This window comes from Wolffia australiana, chromosome 3 (assembly GCF_029677425.1).
Source record: "Wolffia australiana isolate 7733 chromosome 3, ASM2967742v1".
NCBI classification, from domain to species: Eukaryota; Viridiplantae; Streptophyta; class Magnoliopsida; order Alismatales; family Araceae; genus Wolffia; species Wolffia australiana.
The window spans coordinates 17,824,555-17,836,076 of NC_135837.1; positions in this window are offsets into that span (position 1 = coordinate 17,824,555).

Sequence of the window (11,522 nt, forward strand, 5' to 3'; positions counted from 1 at the left end):
TATTTCATGTTACTATATATATAGGGCTTAATTTGATAATTGATATGAATGTGATGATACAACTCCAACATCATCTAGAAGAAAATTACTAGAAGGATGTGAGATGTATTTTTCATTAATGAAGAGTAATAAATTAAAGTCTAATTCATAAAGAATTATAAAAAATATACACAAATATACATGCATACATGTTTTCAATGAAATCTGAAATGGTAGGAAGTCTACATCTGACTTATTCTTTACACTAATTTGGGGTCCAAGCTTTTGAAGAAAGTTTCAAATAGAGGTTATTTGAAGTAGGTTGAGACTCTATATGATAGAAATTATGCATCGTCTCAGTCGATATCTCCAAAGATAACATGCGACTGAAAAAGTTCATCACGAGTTTTGGAGTTATTTACTTGAGACAAGACCTGGTGGTATTGTTGTGAGAAACTAATAGTACTATTACACAATGGCAAGAGCCATGATCTTGTCAAAATTTAAATACCATTCTGAGGTCCTTATCACTTTCTAGATGAAAGTGTTTATGGACAGAAGAGTTTAATTAACCAACCATATAGCAGATTTGTAACAAAAAATTATCGTTTAACATGTTTTGGGCATCATTTGAAGCCATGAGACTACTCTCTGCGAAATGATTATATTATTTCAAGTGGGAGATTGATAGAATTTTATGATTTTCAAGCCAATCCCACATCCAGGTATTGTTTGAATTAATAAATACGAATTATATTTGTCAACATCAATGTTCAATGTTTATAGTGAAGTCTAAGGATATGTGCAATGATAAGTAAATGATGATGGGACCATACTATGGTGATCACTTATCCTTAAACACATCCTAAATATTCCCACTCCTAGGATACGGGTGAGGGTAATTGAAATATCTTGATAGATAATGATATTTAGTATTAGTACCATTAATATGATGAGGATAATTGACTGTGTAATTGAAAATCACCATTCACATACTAGTTCTTATAGTAATTTCATGTATTTTATGTTTATTTTTATTGAAATGATCATAAATACTATGAAGGCTTAAAATGATTATTTTTTTGAATAAGTTTTAAATTTTTATTTCTGATATTTTAATATATTTTTTACATTAAATTCACAAATAAAATATTTTCATAATTCATACAAAACATATTTGGATTAATTTGATTATATTTAGTATTCGTTATATATATATATGTAATTATAAATTACTTATTTTATTGTACTTTATGGAATTTTATATTAAGTTCATAAATAAAATAAATTTATGAGTTATAAAAATATAAAATTTGAATTAAAAAAAACTTTAAGGAGTTTCCAGTCTTCCTAAATTTTTTGCAGTGTTTTTCTTTTTTTTGGGCAAAATACACGGTGCCGGGTACGTCCAACCTTGCGGTTGTGCCCGTAGACTGATTCAGCCGTGCCCTGGAAGCCACCTAGGGGAAATTTTATATATGAATTGGATTGTTTATCAGCGTTTATAGGTGTGGAGAGAGCATAAATATCCCAATTACACTCGAATCCTACTTGTCCACGCACATGGTACAGTAAAAGAAAACATATATGAGTATACCTAGGCGGTGTTCGGAGAAGGTCGCTCGTGCTGGCATTGATGGTGCATGGGGTGTGTAGAGCTTGTCCCCCCTTCAATAGGTGTTAGCGTTGGGGTGTGTGGTGTGTACATCAGTCAGGCAAGAGGATGAGCGCTCTCGCATCTAGTGCTCCATGCAATACGCTAGTTGCGGGTGTTATCCTTCGATAGGGTGTGACGCATGCAAAGAGCCGGCAAGCCAAGGCACTCAACGCGGTGGCTACCATGAGCTGCCCGAGGGAGTTCCTGCCAGGAGGAGTAAAGAGTAGAAGGGGTTTGAGTGCATACCGCATGGTTGGAAAGGGCATCCATAGTCTGGTTGCCCTCGCGCAACTGGTGACAAATGCTGATCAAGTGAGGGAAGCACCGTATGATGTCCTATCATACTTGCTGTAGTCGCCACTAGGAGCAGGTACCTGCACAGAGCCTGTTTACTAACACCTGTGAGTCTGATTCTACGACGACATTATGAAGGTTTCGCGCCTCGCAGAGGAGAAAACCATCATGAATCGCCATTGCCTCGGCAGCTGTGTTAGTTTGGATATCATAAAAGATGACAAGGCAAAGAGAATACTCCCTGTGTGGTCGCGGAGGATACCGTCCCAGCGGGCCCTGGGTTTTCTTTGGCCGCACCATCTACATTCAACTTGAGGATGCCAATTGGTGGTGGGTGATAATGGACAAGCTATAGCCGAATGGTGATGGGGGCGAGGGTCACCAAAATACCCCAAGTGCAAAGGAGATCACATGTGAGGGCTGATTGCGGGCGAGGGGCAATATGAGATGGTGAGTGCGTCTTATCCACAGTTGGACTCGTCTCATGATATCCATTGCTCGCATGGGGGTCCCTTCAAAATGAGAAGAATTTTGCCCTTTCCAAATCTCCCATAGTAAGTAAGCTATGGTGACGTGAAGGAATGGGCTCCTCTTAGAGCGTGTTGGCGAGAGAAAAAACTTGCCAAAACACTCTAATAGTGTTAGAGTAGAAGGTGTACATAGTAGTGGGCGCCAATGATGTGCAATTTGGCACTAACAGTCAAGGGCTGTCTCACTATCGAAGAAAATGTGCGGTATTGTCTCAGCCTGGGGAAATGCGCGGCAACAATGGCAACGCGAACCGAGAGAGTGACCGATATGAGTCACCTGATCATCAGTTGGGAGGCCACGATGCGTTAGTCTCCATAGGAAGAAAGAGACGCGAGTGATGATCGTCGGATGCCATATGCGGCGACCCTAGTGCTGGACAGGGGATTTCTCGCAAAAATGCTCCCATGAAGATTGGCAGGAAAAGGACCCATCGCGAGCAGGCGCCCAAATAGGACGGCTGTGAGCAGACCCGATGAGAGTACTTCATGGATTTTTTGCCGCGCGGAAATCTACCTCATGGATCAAGGATGAGAGAGAAAAATCAGTGGAGAGAGAAAATTGGAGGAGAAAAAAGATCAAAAGGTTCAAGTTACTTAACTTCCAATGAATATATCTAACAATCCATGACGAATTTTGATCGAAAATTTTGGGGGCAGTTCTATCATTATCTCCTAGATCTATTTACTACCTTGGATCAATAATAGAAACCCCCCATCTTTGTAAAAAAGGTACACTTATATTGTTTTTCTTATTGATAGAGTGATTTGCTATTTCAAAATATAATTTGGATCCGTTCTTGTGTTCCAAGATCAAAGGATTAAAGGAATGATATATTGAACATGACTTGTGAAGAGAAAGCAACATTCCTCTCATAAGGCACATGATAATGAGGTTAGTGTTCTTTTTCCTAGGTTTTTGTTGTTGATAGCCTAGGTTTTCACCATCATGTGTACTGCAATCAACTCGACGCTCATCCACTTGTATTTACTTCCATTCTTGTTGCCTATAGTGGTGGTAAAATCCACATTACCCACCTTTCTTTGTTACTCATCAGCACATATTCACAGCCATCTCCATCGCCATCCGAGAGGAAAAAAATTATCTGCACACTCCATACATTCCACCACTATCAACTCTTACCTGGTGCTACCAAAGCCCCTGTTAAGGTATTCGCTTACAAAAAATAGTATTTTCCACTATAAAATTTGGATAAATTAGTTTAATTAGAACACAAATTTTCCAAATTTCATAGAATTTTTTAAAATTAATTTTCAATAATTTTCTTCCATAAAATTATATTTGATTCCTAAAATATTTTAAAAATCTAAAAATAAAAATAAAAATTAAATTTTCTTGTTCGATAATTTCTCCTATTGGATTTGAGATTTGCTTGCTTTATGTTCATAAGGAAAATTATAAATATCATTGTCTAAATCAGAACATTAAGTGACATAGATAACCCCCCCAATTCTAGATCATTATTAACCACTTCTATGGATATGTAATTGGTATTCTTTGGATAAATAGTTCACTTAATTGATATATATTAATTTATGATTGTATTATTGCAATATTATAACAATATGTTAGCCATGCCGATTCATGTCAGAGTTGAATACGTGGTCCTTAGACTTGAACAGCCCATCCTATGGATGGTTTTTTTTTACATTGGCGTATGAATACTTAATCATGGGATTGTAAACACTCAAAATTTGAATGCATCAACAAGTCTACAAAGGTGATTGCATGGCCATTACAAGATGAAACATCTTAAGGAAGACGATGCAATGAAGTACTAAGAGAAGGTAGTGATAATATATAAAAAAGAACACACTTCATGTCGCCTAGTGAGCATCTGCCCTACACTCTACGTAATCCTCAAGTAGATCTGTTGTGTGATATCAAAGCCGATTTTTAATCTCTCTCTCTCTCATTCTCTCAATTTTCATATCTCCCATATCTGTATATTTCTTTCTCATTTTTCATCACTCGACATGCTCATATCTCTCTCTCTCTCTCTCTCTCTCTCTTTGTGGCTCTCTCTCCATGAATGCTAGGATTTGGGTGAAATTCAATGAGCATTTGTAGAGTTAAATGGGAGAATATCAGAATCTCGAGCCATCTCTTGGACCAAAGAGGAGGCTTAAGAGACATGAAGGATTTACGGACCAAGTCAAATACACTCATTTTTTTGGGTAGTAGACAGATTCAGATCTAGAGGTTATTTTCCAGATCTAGGATATCAAAGATAAGATGTGAGCTATAGTTTAAGTCATATTGGCCCTCTAATCCCATGGAAAAAAATCCACGTTTTCGAGAAGTGGAGTGACTCTATATAAAATTCTTTCTGTCATTTTGAATTTACCCCTACTTTTGCTAGCCTAGTGAAATAGCATCAGTCCCTGGTCCATTATTTTTCTCCAATATTGTAGAGTGAAGATCTTATAAGTCCAATTTTACTCATTTTATGGTTGGAGATGTAAGTTAGATTTAAAATAATATTTTGAAAATTGACCTTAAACACCTAATTAGAAAGTGTTAAATTTGAATAGTAACTTTTCCTGTGATTGATGACTCTCAAACATGTCATCAAATATTTAATCTTTTGAGTGTTAATTCCTTAAAATTATCGTGTTAATTCATGTGAGTATCATGCATATGCATCATTTTTATGAAAGTACTAACCCCACTTGATTCTTTGAATCAAGTGGATTATATTTAACATTTTATGGTTAGTAAACATTCAGAGACAGGTTAAGACGATCAAGGAAGAAGACGAGGATCAAGTGAAGCGGGCAAAAATTCAAAGAAGGAAAATTACAAAAATGCCCCTGGGCATGAGTTAAGAGAAACCTATAAATACTCTCTCGAGAGTTCATTTTAGGGGGTCAGAATTTTCTCTAAGGGAACTAGGGCTTGGAGAAGAAGGATTTCTGCACCCTCCAGGAGCTGATGAGCTTTGGAGTTGGAGAGAAGGAACCAGCTGAAGATTAGCTTGGGATTGAAGACTTCCGCCTCGCCGCAAGGACGTGACACGTGGACGGAGCGATTTCTCAAGTTTCAGTACTGTGTACTCCTCTCCCTATAGACAATCGAAGTTGGGTTGGAAGAAACATTCCAGTGTTCTTCCAACGATTCCAACTGATATTGTTTCTTCTGCTAGTTTGATTTTGAGTTTAAAGTTTGTTTGAATCGTTTCTTTCTGCTCATCCCTCTTCAAATCCTCTGATTTCCACTGCAACTTGTTCACAATTACATCATCATAATCACCTAGGTTGTGAACAGCAAGGGTGTGCACGCCCAAGCCAAGCACAACCACAGCCGCAGGCAGCAAAGCAACCTGCAGCCAAGGTTGCAGCCAAGGCCGCTAGCAGCATAAGCCGCCAGCAGCCCAGGCCGCCAGCAGCCAAGGCTGCCAACAGCGCAAGTAGCATGCAGCTGCGCGGCAGCAGTGTCCGCAGAGTCGAGCAGGCGGCGTGGCGACTGCGCAGCGCGGCGCGTGCCAGCGGCTGAGCAGCACGCAGCAACTGCGGCATGCAGCCTAGCAGCGCGCAGCCTCAACTACGTGCAGCCAGGCCACGCGCAGCATAGCTGCGTGCGCTCTTGCAGCACGCAGACGCTCCTGCAGGCGCGTCTGCACATTGCTGAGGCCGCGGGCAGAAACGCTTGCACGCGCGCCCGCCAAGTGTTTGGCGTTTGGCCAAACCTACAGGCGTGAGCCTGCAGACAAATAGACAGAGATAAATTACTAATTTCTATGCACTAATTCTGAGGAAGAACTTGTTATTCAATGGAGAAAGTATTTCATAAATCCTCTCTGAGGAAATTCCATGAATTCTACGGAGGGTAATTTTCTTCAATTGCTTTGATTGATACAGTTATCTTATAAGCTAAACTGACTTGGAAAAGAATTAATATTGATTTACCTGCTCCCTGTGGATCGACACCTTACTCGCCCTAAGGCTGTGAGGCTAAAAAATATTGTTGCATAGCTCAAATTCTCACACGACTAACCAGTAAAAACATCCATATTTTGAGCCTATCAGTGATATAGGAAGAGTGATATGAAATGGAAATGATTTTTTGGAGATAGTGAGGTAAGGAGTTATAAGTGCATAATGTTTTGTTGGGAGGGATCTCTATGTTTAAATCACCCTTATGTTTTTCATAACTCCAAGGTGAGCTGGGCCTCTGGTTTAGAAGATTTTTCAGTCAAGGAGCCCACTTTTGTCTTCCCTCCAGATTTATGCAGGCACATGGACTAAGATGCTAGTTGCTTTTCTACATTTTTAGACTGTCAGCTGGATCTCTGTTTTGGGCTCATGGAGTAATTTTTTTATCCAAGATGCATGGTCAAAGGGTGCTCCTTACTCCGGTACGATTAGACTCATGGCTCAAGGCCGAAAGGAACCCCTAAGGACCCAAAGTTTCACCTCTCATTATCCATTTCTATAGATTCTTCAATGCCGAAACCAAGCCTCCGCCATTTCCATAGCCCACCAGGGTGTCCCCAGATTGTGCTAAATTTGAATGGGTCAAGGCCAAAAGGAATCCATAAGGACCCAAAGTTTCACCTCTCATTATCCACTTCTATAGATTCTTCAATGCCGAAACCAAGACTCGGCCATTTCCATAGCACACCAGTGTGACCCCAGATTCTGCTTAGGCCTCAACTTCCACACTTTCCAACATTACTAGGTTAACATTCCAGATTCTTGATTGACGGTGCTGTTCCAACATACCATACAAAGTTTTCTTCGCTAATCCAGCCAACCAGTTAGGAGATAATCAAATACTATTTTCATGATCTATGACTGCCATGACATGCTAATCTTTCAACCATCATGTGAACCAATCAAACTCCAGTGGCACCACCAAAGTGATGACAAAGGCCTGATTTTAACTGATTTTAATTTATGTAATTCATTAAAAATAGGGAAAATCCCAAGAATAGAAAACTTGTCATAAAAATTCATGATAATCCAAAAAAAGTTCATGGTCAAACTTAAAAACCAAATTTAGCACTCCAAGAAGCGAAATCTTAATTTTTTCAAATAGAGATAAAATCTAATTAAGTTAATAAAAAATATGTCTATATACTTTATTTTGCGACTTATTTTAAGTCCACACTTGCATTTTCAACGTATACTTCATTTATAAGTTCTAATTTTATATTTTTAATGACTTCTGAGACTAACCCCACTTGACTCCTGAGTCAAGGGGAATTTTCTCAAATATTGGTGGAGTTTTATTAAAATACATGGCTTCTTAATTAATTGGTAAATTTTGGATGACAACCGGAGAAAAAAGAATCCTAAGACATATTGGAAAATAACAAGAAACACAAGCCGTGGCCGAATCATAAAACAGATCCAATACGTAAGGCATTCATCCTTCAAGGTCATTTAATCCATTTTTCAAGAACTGGGTCAAATAAAGGTAATACTTTTTTAAGCAATCAGCAATTTGAATTTGGAATGTTTATTTTTAAACATGGAAAGGAAAATATGTGGTTCTAGTCTAAAATTAAAGTAATCTTAGCCCTCCAAACCCATGGAATTAAATATAAAGTCTTAAAGAGTTAGGACACTTCCATTAAAACTATTCTCCCCTCTTTGTATCTCATTTTAAATTTATGCTTCCAACTTATTTTGGCAGTCCAGTGCATCATATTTATTTAGCCAATAATTTTTCGACAAGAGTTTATGAGAGAAAGTTCAAGTTTGATCAAGAAGCTTGGAGAAAAAGCATCACTTGAACATTGAATTTTCTATGGTAACGAGGTCTGTGTGATATATGGTATTTTTACATTTGAGTTTTCTCACCTTTTTTATATAGGCAAACATTTTAGTGGATATCCTTGAATAACAATATTTTGAACGCACTAAATGGCGCTAATTGACTTAGTCAACCCAACAAGCCCATTCATCACTTTTTAAGAATTTTCTTCTTTTGTAATCGATCCACTTAGGCCCATAATAAAAAATAAATATTATCTTTTAAGTTATTTTTATTTATAAAATATATTTTAATAAAATGAAACACATATGTTAATATCCAACGAACTGAATTAATAAAGTCAAAATTTAATTGGTATATTTGTTAAAAATAATTGGGATAGTTGAAATAGTAGCTTTTCAAGTTACATGACTTTAGGATTTTTTTTTCAAACGAGGTATAAAAGATAGATACATTCTTATTGTATTAAATAATCATGAAATTATGAAACTTAAAACAAATAATGTAAACTCTAATTTTCATAATTTTCAATATAAACTACGTTCTTTATAAGATGCATGCTTGGAAAATGGTAAAATTAATACAGAATAGTATATTCTTCAGGGTCTGAACTAAATTCAGGAAGTAATATTAACATAACAACCTAGGAGCTATCAAAGACATCAGCTATGGATTAAATATTTAATAATACGATTTTATGATCTGATTGATATACTGTACAATGTCCGATCAAAATTGCATAAACTGAATCTTGTTAACATTCGATTATAATCATAAATTCAAAATTTATGTAACGTTTTATTTGAGGTTTGAATTATTTTTAAATAATATAAAAAATGTAAAACATCATGTATCCGAGCTTTGGAATCGGTAAATAATTTTCACTTAAATAATTAGGTATACGAATGAAAAAACACTGTTCTCTTTGTTGTGTTTAGACCACATTCAAATAAATTATATAAGATTCATGCAATCAAAGAAATATGAATCGAATCAGACAATAAAAAATACTTCAATGATTGAATCACAAATTTTGAATTATGTGTTTTGGCCATGCCCTCAAATCAACAATGATGCTAGTGAATAATGTGACACACATTTTGAAAAATACGAGTACATGCTTTTCACTAAAATATGCATCAGCGGGGCAGTTAAACATAAAAAAATCATGGTTGAAAATTGTGAGTATTAATTTGACACAGTGATCTGACACATGGATCAATGATGAGAGAGAAAACATAATGTCTAGGAATGGTCTAACTTCAGAGATCAAAATATGACGATCTCGAAGAATTTTTTGGCTAAACTTTTGAGGGCAGATTCATCTCTCTCCTTCACCCATAAAACTTTGGACTTATAAATAGGACCCTCGTATCCAAGAAAAATCATCTTGAAATTTCTCCTACATTGGTAGGTAGAATAGAATAAAGTGACTTTATTATCTATCAAAGGTTTCTTGGTGCAAACTGATGAATTCAAATTCAGGGTAATAGTTTGTGGTTATTCTTTGAATAAATCAATGAACATTTATAAACCTTGACTCATAAAAAAATTGACTAGTTAGTGATGAGCATGGTTCATCTCCATAGGGAATGAATGTTAGCCATTTAATGCCCTTTAAAGGGTATTTATGAGATGAAATGTATTTTATTTTTTAATGATACACTGGGATAATAAAGATTATAACAAAGATAGATATGGAACCACTGATGTCTCTAAATGAGTAGAGTAAGTGGGTAAGGCAAATACATTGACAAATAAATTAAAAATGGATGATGAGTATGTCTGATATGAATGAGATTAATGTGGATGGATAGACGTGTATAGACCAATGTGACTGATGTGAATAGATGTATGATGTTAAGCATAAGGTGACAATGTAAATGCAAGAAGATGCAAGGTAAATCCTTATGCTATGCTAAGATCATGTTGATTTTTGACAGAGGGAGAGTTCCTCCACTTTGCTTTTGCTTACTAACTTCAATAAATGATGAATAATTCTATGCTATTGGATCTCTCTCTCCTCATTGATCCAAGCGTCAGATGACAATCATGGTAAGGAAGCTTCAGAAATTTGGAAGATTCCATGATGATCTCTGCAGTTTAACCTCTTTTCCAAGATTTGACTAATGCATGTTTATTAGCAAAAAAGTGTGCCCACACAAATCTCTTTTCAATACCATTAGATGCCACCTGTATGTGCTTTCTCAAGATTCAAAATTTCATTGATACCGATTTAAATCCATAATTTCTGTCATTGGTCCAGACCTCCTTCCTTTGTCCCCCATTTTTTTGTCATAATCAAAGTGCCAATCATTGGCTGGAGCCATGAGGTTGTCACGAATGATTAGCCACTTCTAAATGCACATGATTTTAAACATGGGGACATGTAAATAAACATAGAAAACTTATGGGATCTCTTGAAATAATTCTATAAAAATATATTATCATTCATAAAAAATTTTAAATACATTCTTCAACTTATAAAATTACTTTATTTGTCATATAAGTCTAAAAATATATATTTTTATTTCAAAAATAATTTTCTCTATGAATACAATGAAGGAAAATTCCATAAAAGTATCAAAACTTTTAAACAATCATAAAAATAAATTTAATCAATTTAAGCTTTATTATGTGCACATATATAGTTATTTTAGTTAAAATAAATATGTAAAATTAATGATATTAATCTAATAATCAATGTGTTATCACTAATTAACAATTAAAATTTGAAGACAAACAAGAGATCGAGGGGGTCTCCTGCAGGAAACAGGTTCCTTGATCATTGCGGACTATACTGATCTACATTGACTTCCTTGCACATACATTCTCAGTTTCTTCTCACATTTATCATCCATATCTAACCATCAACATCCACTTCATGCTGAATCTTTGTATTATATCTATATCCCCTTCTTTTCAATCAGATTGATTATAAAGAAAGACGATAACTGCTTATTTGGTAAATAGGTTTTAATTAAAATGTACTATCATATTGTTGCACACTATTTAAATAATGTGAATTAATATTCGATGCAGCTTGAATATTGTTAATTTGTGTGAGGCACAATATGTTGAATATACAATTTGATGATTACAAGTAATGAAACTAAAAAGCGTGTAATAGTTTGTAAATAAAACCTTCACAATTAGAAACTCACACAAATAAAATTTGATTACAAGTGATGAAACTAAAAAACGTGTAATAGTTTGTAGATAAAACCTTCACAATTAGAAACTCACATAAATAAAATTTGATATCGTATTATCTTAAATTCATTAAAACCATATCTGTAATATAAATCATATTCAATAAAGG